This window comes from Coffea arabica, chromosome 11e (assembly GCF_036785885.1).
Source record: "Coffea arabica cultivar ET-39 chromosome 11e, Coffea Arabica ET-39 HiFi, whole genome shotgun sequence".
NCBI lineage: Eukaryota > Viridiplantae > Streptophyta > Magnoliopsida > Gentianales > Rubiaceae > Coffea > Coffea arabica.
In genome coordinates, this window is record NC_092331.1 from 33,218,571 (window position 1) to 33,231,920 (window position 13,350).

Genomic DNA, 13,350 nt, shown 5'->3' on the forward strand with positions numbered 1-13,350 from the left:
AAATCAATAACAAAAAAAATTACGAAAGCAAATAAATAAAAGGATAATAGGAAAATGCTTGAATTGACGCTTAAAATGAATTTCGGTCTAGAAAAGCCACACTGCTTCACAGGACGGGGTAGTTTAAAAGAATAAAGCGAAAGGAATATGGCGGGTGCGATCATACCAGCACTAATGCACCGGATCCCATCAGAACTTCGAAATTAAGCGTGTTTGGGCGAGAGTAGTACTTGGATTGGTGACCCACTGGGAAGTCCTCGTGTTGCACCCCTCTCTTTTTTGTTTCGAAATCCAAATTTCCTATTCGTTCTTTATCCTGTAGTAATTTAGGTCCTTCGGAACGATTGCTTTATATTTTGCTTCGTCTCGAAGCGTGAAGGCGGATCTGAAGGCGCGAGACAAATCAGGAACGGTACGGCTCGATCAAACCCCGGATCGTCGCTCAAATTTATCGGCGCAAATGTATCAGCGCAAGCGTGAAGGATTGATTTGATGATAATTTAGAGTTGCGGGATGATGGAAAAAAACAGGGGGCAAATCAATAACAAAAAAAAAATATGAAAGCAAATAAATAAAAGGATAATAGGAAAACGCTTGAATTGACGCTTAAAATGAATTTCGGTCTAGAAAAGCCACACTGCTTCGCAGGACGGGGTAGTTTAAAAGAATAAAGCGAAAGGAACATGGCGGGTGCGATCATACCAGCACTAATGCACCGGATCCCATCAGAACTCCGAAGTTAAGCATGCTTGGGCGAGAGTAGTGCTAGGATGGGTGACCCCCTGGGAATTCCTCTTGTTGCACCCCTCTCTTTTTTGTTTCGAAATTCAAATTTTCTATTCGTTCTTTATCCTGTAGTAATTTAGCTCCGTCGGAACGATTGCTTAATATTTTGCTTCTTGTCGAAGCGTGAAGGAGGATCTGAAGGCGCGAGACAAATCAGGAACGGTACGGCTCGATCAAAGCCCGGATCGTCGCTCAAATTTGTCGGCGCAAATGTATCAGTGCAAGCGTGAAGGATTGATTTCATGATAATGTAGAGTTGCGGGATGATGGAAAAAAACAGGGGGCAAATCAATAACAAAAAAAATTATGAAAGCAAATAAATAAAAGGATAATAGGAAAATGCTTGAATTGACGCTTAAAATTAATTTCGGTCTAGAAAAGCCACACTGCTTCGCAGGACGGGGTAGTTTAAAAGAATAAAGCGAAAGGAATATGGCGGGTGCGATCATACCAGCACTAATGCACCGGATCCCATCAGAACTTCGAAATTAAGCGTGTTTGGGCGAGAGTAGTACTTGGATTGGTGACCCCCTGGGAAGTCCTCGTGTTGCACCCCTCTCTTTTTTGTTTCGAAATCCAAATTTCCTATTCGTTCTTTATCCTGTAGTAATTTAGCTCCGTCGGAACGATTGCTTAATATTTTGCTTCTTGTCGAAGGCTGAAGGAGGATCTGAAGGCGCGAGACAAATCAGGAACGGTACGGCTCGATCAAAGCCCGGATCGTCGATCAAATTTGTCGGCGCAAATGTATCAGCGCAAGCGTGAAGGATTGATTTCATGATAATGTAGAGTTGCGGGATGATGGAAAAAAACAGGGGGCAAATCAATAACAAAAAAAATTATGAAAGCAAATAAATAAAAGGATAATAGGAAAATGCTTGAATTGACGCTTAAAATGAATTTCGGTCTAGAAAAGCCACACTGCTTCGCAGGACTGGGTAGTTTAAAAGAATAAAGCGAAAGGAATATGGCGGGTGCGATCATACCAGCACTAATGCACCGGATCCCATCAGAACTTCGAAATTAAGCGTGTTTGGGCGAGAGTAGTACTTGGATTGGTGACCCCCTGGGAAGTCCTCGTGTTGCACCCCTCTCTTTTTTGTTTCGAAATCCAAATTTCCTATTCGTTCTTTATCCTGTAGTAATTTAGCTCCGTCGGAACGATTGCTTAATATTTTGCTTCTTGTCGAAGCGTGAAGGAGGATCTGAAGGCGCGAGACAAATCAGGAACGGTACGGCTCGATCAAAGCCCGGATCGTCGCTCAAATTTGTCGGCGCAAATGTATCAGCGCAAGCGTGAAGGATTGATTTCATGATAATTTAGAGTTGCGGGATGATGGAAAAAAACAGGGGGCAAATCAATAACAAAAAAAAATATGAAAGCAAATAAATAAAAGGATAATAGGAAAATGCTTGAATTGACGCTTAAAATGAATTTCGGTCTAGAAAAGCCACACTGCTTCGCAGGACAGGGTAGTTTAAAAGAATAAAGCGAAAGGAATATGGCGGGTGCGATCATACCAGCACTAATGCACCGGATCCCATCAGAACTTCGAAATTAAGCGTGTTTGGGCGAGAGTAGTACTTGGATTGGTGACCCCCTGGGAAGTCCTCGTGTTGCACCCCTCTCTTTTTTGTTTCGAAATCCAAATTTCCTATTCGTTCTTTATCCTGTAGTAATTTAGCTCCGTCGGAACGATTGCTTAATATTTTGCTTCTTGTCGAAGCGTGAAGGAGGATCTGAAGGCGCGAGACAAATCAGGAACGGTACGGCTCGATCAAAGCCCGGATCGTCGCTCAAATTTGTCGGCGCAAATGTATCAGCGCAAGCGTGAATGATTGATTTCATGATAATTTAGAGTTGCGGGATGATGGAAAAAAACAGGGGGCAAATCAATAACAAAAAAAAATATGAAAGCAAATAAATAAAAGGATAATAGGAAAATGCTTGAATTGACGCTTAAAATGAATTTCGGTCTAGAAAAGCCACACTGCTTCGCAGGACGGGGTAGTTTAAAAGAATAAAGCGAAAAGAACGTTGTGGGTGCGATCATACCAGCACTAATGCACCGTATCCCATCAGAACTCCGAAGTTAAGCGTGCTTGGGCGTGAGCAGTATTAGGATGGGTGACCCCCTGGGAATTCCTCTTGTTGCACCCCTCTCTTTTTTGTTTCGAAATTCAAATTTTCTATTCGTTCTTTATCCTGTAGTAATTTAGGTCCTTCGGAACGATTTCTTTATATTTTGCTTCTTCTCGAAGCATGAAGGCGGATCTGAAGGCGCGAGACAAATCAGGAACGGTACGGCTCGATCAAAGCCCGGATCGTCGCTCAAATTTATCGGCGCAAATGTATCAGCGCAAGCGTGAAGGATTGATTTCATGATAATTTAGAGTTGCGGGATGATGGAAAAAAACAGGGGGCAAATCAATAACAAAAAAAAAATATGAAAGCAAAAAAATAAAAGGATAATAGGAAAATGCTTGAATTGACGCTTAAAATGAATTTCGGTCTAGAAAAGCCACACTGCTTCGCAGGACGGGGTAGTTTAAAAGAATAAAGCGAAAGGAACATGGCGGGTGCGATCATACCAGCACTAATGCACCGGATCCCATCAGAACTCCGAAGTTAAGCATGCTTGGGCGAGAGTAGTGTTAGGATGGGTGACCCCCTGGGAAATCCTCTTGTTGCACCCCTCTCTTTTTTGTTTCGAAATTCAAATTTTCTATTCGTTCTTTATCCTGTAGTAATTTAGCTCCGTCGGAACGATTGCTTAATATTTTGCTTCTTGTCGAAGCGTGAAGGAGGATCTGAAGGCGCGAGACAAATCAGGAACGGTACGGCTCGATCAAAGCCCGGATCGTCGCTCAAATTTGTCGGCGCAAATGTATCAGCGCAAGCGTGAAGGATTGATTTCATGATAATGTAGAGTTGCGGGATGATGGAAAAAAACAGGGGGCAAATCAATAACAAAAAAAATTATGAAAGCAAATAAATAAAAGGATAATAGGAAAATGCTTGAATTCACGCTTAAAATGAATTTCGGTCTAGAAAAGCCACACTGCTTCGCAGGACGGGGTAGTTTAAAAGAATAAAGCGAAAGGAACGTTGTGGGTGCGATCATACCAGCACTAATGCACCGTATCCCATCAGAACTCCGAAGTTAAGCGTGCTTGGGCGTGAGCAGTATTAGGATGGGTGACCCCCTGGGAATTCCTCTTGTTGCACCCCTCTCTTTTTTGTTTCGAAATTCAAATTTTCTATTCGTTCTTTATCCTGTAGTAATTTAGGTCCTTCGGAACGATTTCTTTATATTTTGCTTCTTCTCGAAGCATGAAGACGGATCTGAAGGCGCGAGACAAATCAGGAACGGTACGGCTCGATCAAAGCCCGGATCGTCGCTCAAATTTATCGGCGCAAATGTATCAGCGCAAGCGTGAAGGATTGATTTCATGATAATGTAGAGTTGCGGGATGATGGAAAAAAACAGGGGGCAAATCAATAACAAAAAAAATTACGAAAGCAAATAAATAAAAGGATAATAGGAAAATGCTTGAATTGACGCTTAAAATGAATTTCGGTCTAGAAAAGCCACACTGCTTCGCAGGACGGGGTAGTTTAAAAGAATAAAGCGAAAGGAATATGGCGGGTGCGATCATACCAGCACTAATGCACTGGATCCCATCAGAACTTCGAAATTAAGCGTGTTTGGGCGAGAGTAGTACTTGGATTGGTGACCCCCTGGGAAGTCCTCGTGTTGCACCCCTCTCTTTTTTGTTTCGAAATCCAAATTTCCTATTCGTTCTTTATCCTGTAGTAATTTAGGTCCTTCGGAACGATTGCTTTATATTTTGCTTCGTCTCGAAGCGTGAAGGCGGATCTGAAGGCGCGAGACAAATCAGGAACGGTACGGCTCGATCAAACCCCGGATCGTCGCTCAAATTTATCGGCGCAAATGTATCAGCGCAAGCGTGAAGGATTGATTTGATGATAATTTAGAGTTGCGGGATGATGGAAAAAAACAGGGGGCAAATCAATAACAAAAAAAAAATATGAAAGCAAATAAATAAAAGGATAATAGGAAAACGCTTGAATTGACGCTTAAAATGAATTTCGGTCTAGAAAAGCCACACTGCTTCGCAGGACGGGGTAGTTTAAAAGAATAAAGCGAAAGGAACATGGCGGGTGCGATCATACCAGCACTAATGCACCGGATCCCATCAGAACTCCGAAGTTAAGCATGCTTGGGCGAGAGTAGTGCTAGGATGGGTGACCCCCTGGGAATTCCTCTTGTTGCACCCCTCTCTTTTTTGTTTCGAAATTCAAATTTTCTATTCGTTCTTTATCCTGTAGTAATTTAGCTCCGTCGGAACGATTGCTTAATATTTTGCTTCTTGTCGAAGCGTGAAGGAGGATCTGAAGGCGCGAGACAAATCAGGAACGGTACGGCTCGATCAAAGCCCGGATCGTCGCTCAAATTTGTCGGCGCAAATGTATCAGCGCAAGCGTGAAGGATTGATTTCATGATAATGTAGAGTTGCGGGATGATGGAAAAAAACAGGGGGCAAATCAATAACAAAAAAAATTATGAAAGCAAATAAATAAAAGGATAATAGGAAAATGCTTGAATTCACGCTTAAAATGAATTTCGGTCTAGAAAAGCCACACTGCTTCGCAGGACGGGGTAGTTTAAAAGAATAAAGCGAAAGGAACGTTGTGGGTGCGATCATACCAGCACTAATGCACCGTATCCCATCAGAACTCCGAAGTTAAGCGTGCTTGGGCGTGAGCAGTATTAGGATGGGTGACCCCCTGGGAATTCCTCTTGTTGCACCCCTCTCTTTTTTGTTTCGAAATTCAAATTTTCTATTCGTTCTTTATCCTGTAGTAATTTAGGTCCTTCGGAACGATTTCTTTATATTTTGCTTCTTCTCGAAGCATGAAGGCGGATCTGAAGGCGCGAGACAAATCAGGAACGGTACGGCTCGATCAAAGCCCGGATCGTCGCTCAAATTTATCGGCGCAAATGTATCAGCGCAAGCGTGAAGGATTGATTTCATGATAATGTAGAGTTGCGGGATGATGGAAAAAAACAGGGGGCAAATCAATAACAAAAAAAATTACGAAAGCAAATAAATAAAAGGATAATAGGAAAATGCTTGAATTGACGCTTAAAATGAATTTCGGTCTAGAAAAGCCACACTGCTTCGCAGGACGGGGTAGTTTAAAAGAATAAAGCGAAAGGAATATGGCGGGTGCGATCATACCAGCACTAATGCACTGGATCCCATCAGAACTTCGAAATTAAGCGTGTTTGGGCGAGAGTAGTACTTGGATTGGTGACCCCCTGGGAAGTCCTCGTGTTGCACCCCTCTCTTTTTTGTTTCGAAATCCAAATTTCCTATTCGTTCTTTATCCTGTAGTAATTTAGGTCCTTCGGAACGATTGCTTTATATTTTGCTTCGTCTCGAAGCGTGAAGGCGGATCTGAAGGCGCGAGACAAATCAGGAACGGTACGGCTCGATCAAACCCCGGATCGTCGCTCAAATTTATCGGCGCAAATGTATCAGCGCAAGCGTGAAGGATTGATTTGATGATAATTTAGTGCGGGATGATGGAAAAAAACAGGGGGCAAATCAATAACAAAAAAAAAATATGAAAGCAAATAAATAAAAGGATAATAGGAAAACGCTTGAATTGACGCTTAAAATGAATTTCGGTCTAGAAAAGCCACACTGCTTCGCAGGACGGGGTAGTTTAAAAGAATAAAGCGAAAGGAACATGGCGGGTGCGATCATACCAGCACTAATGCACCGGATCCCATCAGAACTCCGAAGTTAAGCATGCTTGGGCGAGAGTAGTGCTAGGATGGGTGACCCCCTGGGAATTCCTCTTGTTGCACCCCTCTCTTTTTTGTTTCGAAATTCAAATTTTCTATTCGTTCTTTATCCTGTAGTAATTTAGTTCCGTCGGAACGATTGCTTAATATTTTGCTTCTTGTCGAAGCGTGAAGGAGGATCTGAAGGCGCGAGACAAATCAGGAACGGTACGGCTCGATCAAAGCCCGGATCGTCGCTCAAATTTGTCGGCGCAAATGTATCAGTGCAAGCGTGAAGGATTGATTTCATGATAATGTAGAGTTGCGGGATGATGGAAAAAAACAGGGGGCAAATCAATAACAAAAAAAATTATGAAAGCAAATAAATAAAAGGATAATAGGAAAATGCTTGAATTGACGCTTAAAATTAATTTCGGTCTAGAAAAGCCACACTGCTTCGCAGGACGGGTTAGTTTAAAAGAATAAAGCGAAAGGAATATGGCGGGTGCGATCATACCAGCACTAATGCACCGGATCCCATCAGAACTTCGAAATTAAGCGTGTTTGGGCGAGAGTAGTACTTGGATTGGTGACCCCCTGGGAAGTCCTCGTGTTGCACCCCTCTCTTTTTTGTTTCGAAATCCAAATTTCCTATTCGTTCTTTATCCTGTAGTAATTTAGCTCCGTCGGAACGATTGCTTAATATTTTGCTTCTTGTCGAAGGCTGAAGGAGGATCTGAAGGCGCGAGACAAATCAGGAACGGTACGGCTCGATCAAAGCCCGGATCGTCGATCAAATTTGTCGGCGCAAATGTATCAGCGCAAGCGTGAAGGATTGATTTCATGATAATGTAGAGTTGCGGGATGATGGAAAAAAACAGGGGGCAAATCAATAACAAAAAAAATTATGAAAGCAAATAAATAAAAGGATAATAGGAAAATGCTTGAATTGACGCTTAAAATGAATTTCGGTCTAGAAAAGCCACACTGCTTCGCAGGACTGGGTAGTTTAAAAGAATAAAGCGAAAGGAATATGGCGGGTGCGATCATACCAGCACTAATGCACCGGATCCCATCAGAACTTCGAAATTAAGCGTGTTTGGGCGAGAGTAGTACTTGGATTGGTGACCCCCTGGGAAGTCCTCGTGTTGCACCCCTCTCTTTTTTGTTTCGAAATCCAAATTTCCTATTCGTTCTTTATCCTGTAGTAATTTAGCTCCGTCGGAACGATTGCTTAATATTTTGCTTCTTGTCGAAGCGTGAAGGAGGATCTGAAGGCGCGAGACAAATCAGGAACGGTACGGCTCGATCAAAGCCCGGATCGTCGCTCAAATTTGTCGGCGCAAATGTATCAGCGCAAGCGTGAAGGATTGATTTCATGATAATTTAGAGTTGCGGGATGATGGAAAAAAACAGGGGGCAAATCAATAACAAAAAAAAATATGAAAGCAAATAAATAAAAGGATAATAGGAAAATGCTTGAATTGACGCTTAAAATGAATTTCGGTCTAGAAAAGCCACACTGCTTCGCAGGACGGGGTAGTTTAAAAGAATAAAGCGAAAGGAATATGGCGGGTGCGATCATACCAGCACTAATGCACCGGATCCCATCAGAACTTCGAAATTAAGCGTGTTTGGGCGAGAGTAGTACTTGGATTGGTGACCCCCTGGGAAGTCCTCGTGTTGCACCCCTCTCTTTTTTGTTTCGAAATCCAAATTTCCTATTCGTTCTTTATCCTGTAGTAATTTAGCTCCGTCGGAACGATTGCTTAATATTTTGCTTCTTGTTGAAGCGTGAAGGAGGATCTGAAGGCGCGAGACAAATCAGGAACGGTACGGCTCGATCAAAGCCCGGATCGTCGCTCAAATTTGTCGGCGCAAATGTATCAGCGCAAGCGTGAATGATTGATTTCATGATAATTTAGAGTTGCGGGATGATGGAAAAAAACAGGGGGCAAATCAATAACAAAAAAAAATATGAAAGCAAATAAATAAAAGGATAATAGGAAAATGCTTGAATTGACGCTTAAAATGAATTTCGGTCTAGAAAAGCCACACTGCTTCGCAGGACGGGGTAGTTTAAAAGAATAAAGCGAAAGAAATATGGCGGGTGCGATCATACCAGCACTAATGCACCGGATCCCATCAGAACTTCGAAATTAAGCGTGTTTGGGCGAGAGTAGTACTTGGATTGGTGACCCCCTGGGAAGTCCTCGTGTTGCACCCCTCTCTTTTTTGTTTCGAAATCCAAATTTCCTATTCGTTCTTTATCCTGTAGTAATTTAGCTCCGTCGGAACGATTGCTTAATATTTTGCTTCTTGTCGAAGCGTGAAGGAGGATCTGAAGGCGCGAGACAAATCAGGAACGGTACGGCTCGATCAAAGCCCGGATCGTCGCTCAAATTTGTCGGCGCAAATGTATCAGCGCAAGCGTGAAGGATTGATTTCATGATAATTTAGAGTTGCGGGATGATGGAAAAAAACAGGGGGCAAATCAATAACAAAAAAAAAATATGAAAGCAAATAAATAAAAGGATAATAGGAAAACGCTTGAATTGACGCTTAAAATGAATTTCGGTCTAGAAAAGCCACACTGCTTCGCAGGACGGGGTAGTTTAAAAGAATAAAGCGAAAAGAACATGGCGGGTGCGATCATACCAGCACTAATGCACCGGATCCCATCAGAACTCCGAATTTAAGCATGCTTGGGCGAGAGTAGTGCTAGGATGGGTGACCCCCAGGGAATTCCTCTTGTTGCACCCCTCTCTTTTTTGTTTCGAAATTCAAATTTTCTATTCGTTCTTTATCCTGTAGTAATTTAGCTCCGTCGGAACGATTGCTTAATATTTTGCTTCTTGTCGAAGCGTGAAGGAGGATCTGAAGGCGCGAGACAAATCAGGAACGGTACGGCTCGATCAAAGCCCGGATCGTCGCTCAAATTTGTCGGCGCAAATGTATCAGTGCAAGCGTGAAGGATTGATTTCATGATAATGTAGAGTTGCGGGATGATGGTAAAAAATTGGGGGCAAATCAATAACAAAAAAAATTATGAAAGCAAATAAATAAAAGGATAATAGGAAAATGCTTGAATTGACGCTTAAAATTAATTTCGGTCTAGAAAAGCCACACTGCTTCGCAGGACGGGGTAGTTTAAAAGAATAAAGCGAAAGGAATATGGCGGGTGCGATCATACCAGCACTAATGCACCGGATCCCATCAGAACTTCGAAATTAAGCGTGTTTGGGCGAGAGTAGTACTTGGATTGGTGACCCCCTGGGAAGTCCTCGTGTTGCACCCCTCTCTTTTTTGTTTCGAAATCCAAATTTCCTATTCGTTCTTTATCCTGTAGTAATTTAGCTCCGTCGGAACGATTGCTTAATATTTTGCTTCTTGTCGAAGGCTGAAGGAGGATCTGAAGGCGCGAGACAAATCAGGAACGGTACGGCTCGATCAAAGCCCGGATCGTCGATCAAATTTGTCGGCGCAAATGTATCAGCGCAAGCGTGAAGGATTGATTTCATGATAATGTAGAGTTGCGGGATGATGGAAAAAAACAGGGGGCAAATCAATAACAAAAAAAATTATGAAAGCAAATAAATAAAAGGATAATAGGAAAATGCTTGAATTGACGCTTAAAATGAATTTCGGTCTAGAAAAGCCACACTGCTTCGCAGGACTGGGTAGTTTAAAAGAATAAAGCGAAAGGAATATGGCGGGTGCGATCATACCAGCACTAATGCACCGGATCCCATCAGAACTTCGAAATTAAGCGTGTTTGGGCGAGAGTAGTACTTGGATTGGTGACCCCCTGGGAAGTCCTCGTGTTGCACCCCTCTCTTTTTTGTTTCGAAATCCAAATTTCCTATTCGTTCTTTATCCTGTAGTAATTTAGCTCCATCGGAACGATTGCTTAATATTTTGCTTCTTGTCGAAGCGTGAAGGAGGATCTGAAGGCGCGAGACAAATCAGGAACGGTACGGCTCGATCAAAACCCGGATCGTCGCTCAAATTTGTCGGCGCAAATGTATCAGCGCAAGCGTGAAGGATTGATTTCATGATAATTTAGAGTTGCGGGATGATGGAAAAAAACAGGGGGCAAATCAATAACAAAAAAAAAATATGAAAGCAAATAAATAAAAGGATAATAGGAAAACGCTTGAATTGACGCTTAAAATGAATTTCGGTCTAGAAAAGCCACACTGCTTCGCAGGACGGGGTAGTTTAAAAGAATAAAGCGAAAGGAACATGGCGGGTGCGATCATACCAGCACTAATGCACCGGATCCCATCAGAACTCCGAAGTTAAGCATGCTTGGGCGAGAGTAGTGCTAGGATGGGTGACCCCCAGGGAATTCCTCTTGTTGCACCCCTCTCTTTTTTGTTTCGAAATTCAAATTTTCTATTCGTTCTTTATCCTGTAGTAATTTAGCTCCGTCGGAACGATTGCTTAATATTTTGCTTCTTGTCGAAGCGTGAAGGAGGATCTGAAGGCGCGAGACAAATCAGGAACGGTACGGCTCGATCAAAGCCCGGATCGTCGCTCAAATTTGTCGGCGCAAATGTATCAGTGCAAGCGTGAAGGATTGATTTCATGATAATGTAGAGTTACGGGATGATGGAAAAAAACAGGGGGCAAATCAATAACAAAAAAAATTATGAAAGCAAATAAATAAAAGGATAATAGGAAAATGCTTGAATTGACGCTTAAAATTAATTTCGGTCTAGAAAAGCCACACTGCTTCGCAGGACGGGGTAGTTTAAAAGAATAAAGCGAAAGGAATATGGCGGGTGCGATCATACCAGCACTAATGCACCGGATCCCATCAGAACTTCGAAATTAAGCGTGTTTGGGCGAGAGTAGTACTTGGATTGGTGACCCCCTGGGAAGTCCTCGTGTTGCACCCCTCTCTTTTTTGTTTCGAAATCCAAATTTCCTATTCGTTCTTTATCCTGTAGTAATTTAGCTCCGTCGGAACGATTGCTTAATATTTTGCTTCTTGTCGAAGGCTGAAGGAGGATCTGAAGGCGCGAGACAAATCAGGAACGGTACGGCTCGATCAAAGCCCGGATCGTCGATCAAATTTGTCGGCGCAAATGTATCAGCGCAAGCGTGAAGGATTGATTTCATGATAATGTAGAGTTGCGGGATGATGGAAAAAAACAGGGGGCAAATCAATAACAAAAAAAGTTATGAAAGCAAATAAATAAAAGGATAATAGGAAAATGCTTGAATTGACGCTTAAAATGAATTTCGGTCTAGAAAAGCCACACTGCTTCGCAGGACTGGGTAGTTTAAAAGAATAAAGCGAAAGGAATATGGCGGGTGCGATCATACCAGCACTAATGCACCGGATCCCATCAGAACTTCGAAATTAAGCGTGTTTGGGCGAGAGTAGTACTTGGATTGGTGACCCCCTGGGAAGTCCTCGTGTTGCACCCCTCTCTTTTTTGTTTCGAAATCCAAATTTCCTATTCGTTCTTTATCCTGTAGTAATTTAGCTCCGTCGGAACGATTGCTTAATATTTTGCTTCTTGTCGAAGCGTGAAGGAGGATCTGAAGGCGCGAGACAAATCAGGAACGGTACGGCTCGATCAAAGCCCGGATCGTCGCTCAAATTTGTCGGCGCAAATGTATCAGCGCAAGCGTGAAGGATTGATTTCATGATAATTTAGAGTTGCGGGATGATGGAAAAAAACAGGGGGCAAATCAATAACAAAAAAAATATGAAAGCAAATAAATAAAAGGATAATAGGAAAATGCTTGAATTGACGCTTAAAATGAATTTCGGTCTAGAAAAGCCACACTGCTTCGCAGGACGGGGTAGTTTAAAAGAATAAAGCGAAAGGAATATGGCGGGTGCGATCATACCAGCACTAATGCACCGGATCCCATCAGAACTTCGAAATTAAGCGTGTTTGGGCGAGAGTAGTACTTGGATTGGTGACCCCCTGGGAAGTCCTCGTGTTGCACCCCTCTCTTTTTTGTTTCGAAATCCAAATTTCCTATTCGTTCTTTATCCTGTAGTAATTTAGCTCCGTCGGAACGATTGCTTAATATTTTGCTTCTTGTCGAAGCGTGAAGGAGGATCTGAAGGCGCGAGACAAATCAGGAACGGTACGGCTCGATCAAAGCCCGGATCGTCGCTCAAATTTGTCGGCGCAAATGTATCAGCGCAAGCGTGAAGGATTGATTTCATGATAATGTAGAGTTGCGGGATGATGGAAAAAAACAGGGGGCAAATCAATAACAAAAAAAATTATGAAAGCAAATAAATAAAAGGATAATAGGAAAATGCTTGAATTGACGCTTAAAATTAATTTCGGTCTAGAAAAGCCACACTGCTTCGCAGGACGGGGTAGTTTAAAAGAATAAAGCGAAAGGAATATGGCGGGTGCGATCATACCAGCACTAATGCACCGGATCCCATCAGAACTTCGAAATTAAGCGTGTTTGGGCGAGAGTAGTACTTGGATTGGTGACCCCCTGGGAAGTCCTCGTGTTGCACCCCTCTCTTTTTTGTTTCGAAATCCAAATTTCCTATTCGTTCTTTATCCTGTAGTAATTTAGCTCCGTCGGAACGATTGCTTAATATTTTGCTTCTTGTCGAAGGCTGAAGGAGGATCTGAAGGCGCGAGACAAATCAGGAACGGTACGGCTCGATCAAAGCCCGGATCGTCGATCAAATTTGTCGGCGCAAATGTATCAGCGCAAGCGTGAAGGATTGATTTCATGATAATGTAGAGTT

At 42.6% G+C, this 13,350-nt stretch overlaps 25 non-coding genes across 25 annotated transcripts; all 25 read left to right on the forward strand.

Moving 5' to 3' along the window:
- The first annotated feature begins 152 nt into the window (after nucleotides 1-152).
- LOC140023859 (5S ribosomal RNA) lies at nucleotides 153-271 on the forward strand. The gene has a single exon (XR_011827824.1). It is a non-coding gene; the product is annotated as a 5S ribosomal RNA (ribosomal RNA).
- Nucleotides 272-688: 417 nt separating this feature from the next.
- On the forward strand, nucleotides 689-807 carry LOC140032458 (5S ribosomal RNA). The gene has a single exon (XR_011836384.1). It is a non-coding gene; the product is annotated as a 5S ribosomal RNA (ribosomal RNA).
- Nucleotides 808-1,223: 416 nt separating this feature from the next.
- Nucleotides 1,224-1,342, forward strand: LOC140022329 (5S ribosomal RNA). Its single transcript, XR_011826311.1, has one exon. It is a non-coding gene; the product is annotated as a 5S ribosomal RNA (ribosomal RNA).
- Nucleotides 1,343-1,758: 416 nt separating this feature from the next.
- Nucleotides 1,759-1,877, forward strand: LOC140022330 (5S ribosomal RNA). The gene has a single exon (XR_011826312.1). It is a non-coding gene; the product is annotated as a 5S ribosomal RNA (ribosomal RNA).
- Nucleotides 1,878-2,293: 416 nt separating this feature from the next.
- On the forward strand, nucleotides 2,294-2,412 carry LOC140022331 (5S ribosomal RNA). Its single transcript, XR_011826313.1, has one exon. It is a non-coding gene; the product is annotated as a 5S ribosomal RNA (ribosomal RNA).
- Nucleotides 2,413-2,828: 416 nt separating this feature from the next.
- LOC140023410 (5S ribosomal RNA) lies at nucleotides 2,829-2,947 on the forward strand. Its single transcript, XR_011827379.1, has one exon. It is a non-coding gene; the product is annotated as a 5S ribosomal RNA (ribosomal RNA).
- Nucleotides 2,948-3,364: 417 nt separating this feature from the next.
- Nucleotides 3,365-3,483, forward strand: LOC140023281 (5S ribosomal RNA). The gene has a single exon (XR_011827251.1). It is a non-coding gene; the product is annotated as a 5S ribosomal RNA (ribosomal RNA).
- Nucleotides 3,484-3,899: 416 nt separating this feature from the next.
- Nucleotides 3,900-4,018, forward strand: LOC140023411 (5S ribosomal RNA). The gene has a single exon (XR_011827380.1). It is a non-coding gene; the product is annotated as a 5S ribosomal RNA (ribosomal RNA).
- Nucleotides 4,019-4,434: 416 nt separating this feature from the next.
- On the forward strand, nucleotides 4,435-4,553 carry LOC140023804 (5S ribosomal RNA). Its single transcript, XR_011827770.1, has one exon. It is a non-coding gene; the product is annotated as a 5S ribosomal RNA (ribosomal RNA).
- Nucleotides 4,554-4,970: 417 nt separating this feature from the next.
- LOC140032459 (5S ribosomal RNA) lies at nucleotides 4,971-5,089 on the forward strand. Its single transcript, XR_011836385.1, has one exon. It is a non-coding gene; the product is annotated as a 5S ribosomal RNA (ribosomal RNA).
- A 416-nt stretch (nucleotides 5,090-5,505) lies between these two features.
- LOC140023412 (5S ribosomal RNA) lies at nucleotides 5,506-5,624 on the forward strand. The gene has a single exon (XR_011827381.1). It is a non-coding gene; the product is annotated as a 5S ribosomal RNA (ribosomal RNA).
- Nucleotides 5,625-6,040: 416 nt separating this feature from the next.
- Nucleotides 6,041-6,159, forward strand: LOC140023805 (5S ribosomal RNA). Its single transcript, XR_011827771.1, has one exon. It is a non-coding gene; the product is annotated as a 5S ribosomal RNA (ribosomal RNA).
- Nucleotides 6,160-6,573: 414 nt separating this feature from the next.
- On the forward strand, nucleotides 6,574-6,692 carry LOC140032460 (5S ribosomal RNA). Its single transcript, XR_011836386.1, has one exon. It is a non-coding gene; the product is annotated as a 5S ribosomal RNA (ribosomal RNA).
- A 416-nt stretch (nucleotides 6,693-7,108) lies between these two features.
- On the forward strand, nucleotides 7,109-7,227 carry LOC140022332 (5S ribosomal RNA). Its single transcript, XR_011826314.1, has one exon. It is a non-coding gene; the product is annotated as a 5S ribosomal RNA (ribosomal RNA).
- A 416-nt stretch (nucleotides 7,228-7,643) lies between these two features.
- On the forward strand, nucleotides 7,644-7,762 carry LOC140022334 (5S ribosomal RNA). Its single transcript, XR_011826316.1, has one exon. It is a non-coding gene; the product is annotated as a 5S ribosomal RNA (ribosomal RNA).
- Nucleotides 7,763-8,178: 416 nt separating this feature from the next.
- LOC140022335 (5S ribosomal RNA) lies at nucleotides 8,179-8,297 on the forward strand. Its single transcript, XR_011826317.1, has one exon. It is a non-coding gene; the product is annotated as a 5S ribosomal RNA (ribosomal RNA).
- A 416-nt stretch (nucleotides 8,298-8,713) lies between these two features.
- LOC140022336 (5S ribosomal RNA) lies at nucleotides 8,714-8,832 on the forward strand. The gene has a single exon (XR_011826318.1). It is a non-coding gene; the product is annotated as a 5S ribosomal RNA (ribosomal RNA).
- Nucleotides 8,833-9,249: 417 nt separating this feature from the next.
- LOC140024363 (5S ribosomal RNA) lies at nucleotides 9,250-9,368 on the forward strand. Its single transcript, XR_011828336.1, has one exon. It is a non-coding gene; the product is annotated as a 5S ribosomal RNA (ribosomal RNA).
- A 416-nt stretch (nucleotides 9,369-9,784) lies between these two features.
- Nucleotides 9,785-9,903, forward strand: LOC140022337 (5S ribosomal RNA). The gene has a single exon (XR_011826319.1). It is a non-coding gene; the product is annotated as a 5S ribosomal RNA (ribosomal RNA).
- A 416-nt stretch (nucleotides 9,904-10,319) lies between these two features.
- LOC140022338 (5S ribosomal RNA) lies at nucleotides 10,320-10,438 on the forward strand. The gene has a single exon (XR_011826320.1). It is a non-coding gene; the product is annotated as a 5S ribosomal RNA (ribosomal RNA).
- A 417-nt stretch (nucleotides 10,439-10,855) lies between these two features.
- On the forward strand, nucleotides 10,856-10,974 carry LOC140021964 (5S ribosomal RNA). The gene has a single exon (XR_011825946.1). It is a non-coding gene; the product is annotated as a 5S ribosomal RNA (ribosomal RNA).
- Nucleotides 10,975-11,390: 416 nt separating this feature from the next.
- On the forward strand, nucleotides 11,391-11,509 carry LOC140022339 (5S ribosomal RNA). Its single transcript, XR_011826321.1, has one exon. It is a non-coding gene; the product is annotated as a 5S ribosomal RNA (ribosomal RNA).
- A 416-nt stretch (nucleotides 11,510-11,925) lies between these two features.
- Nucleotides 11,926-12,044, forward strand: LOC140022341 (5S ribosomal RNA). Its single transcript, XR_011826322.1, has one exon. It is a non-coding gene; the product is annotated as a 5S ribosomal RNA (ribosomal RNA).
- Nucleotides 12,045-12,459: 415 nt separating this feature from the next.
- Nucleotides 12,460-12,578, forward strand: LOC140022342 (5S ribosomal RNA). The gene has a single exon (XR_011826323.1). It is a non-coding gene; the product is annotated as a 5S ribosomal RNA (ribosomal RNA).
- A 416-nt stretch (nucleotides 12,579-12,994) lies between these two features.
- On the forward strand, nucleotides 12,995-13,113 carry LOC140022343 (5S ribosomal RNA). Its single transcript, XR_011826324.1, has one exon. It is a non-coding gene; the product is annotated as a 5S ribosomal RNA (ribosomal RNA).
- Nucleotides 13,114-13,350: the final 237 nt, after the last annotated feature.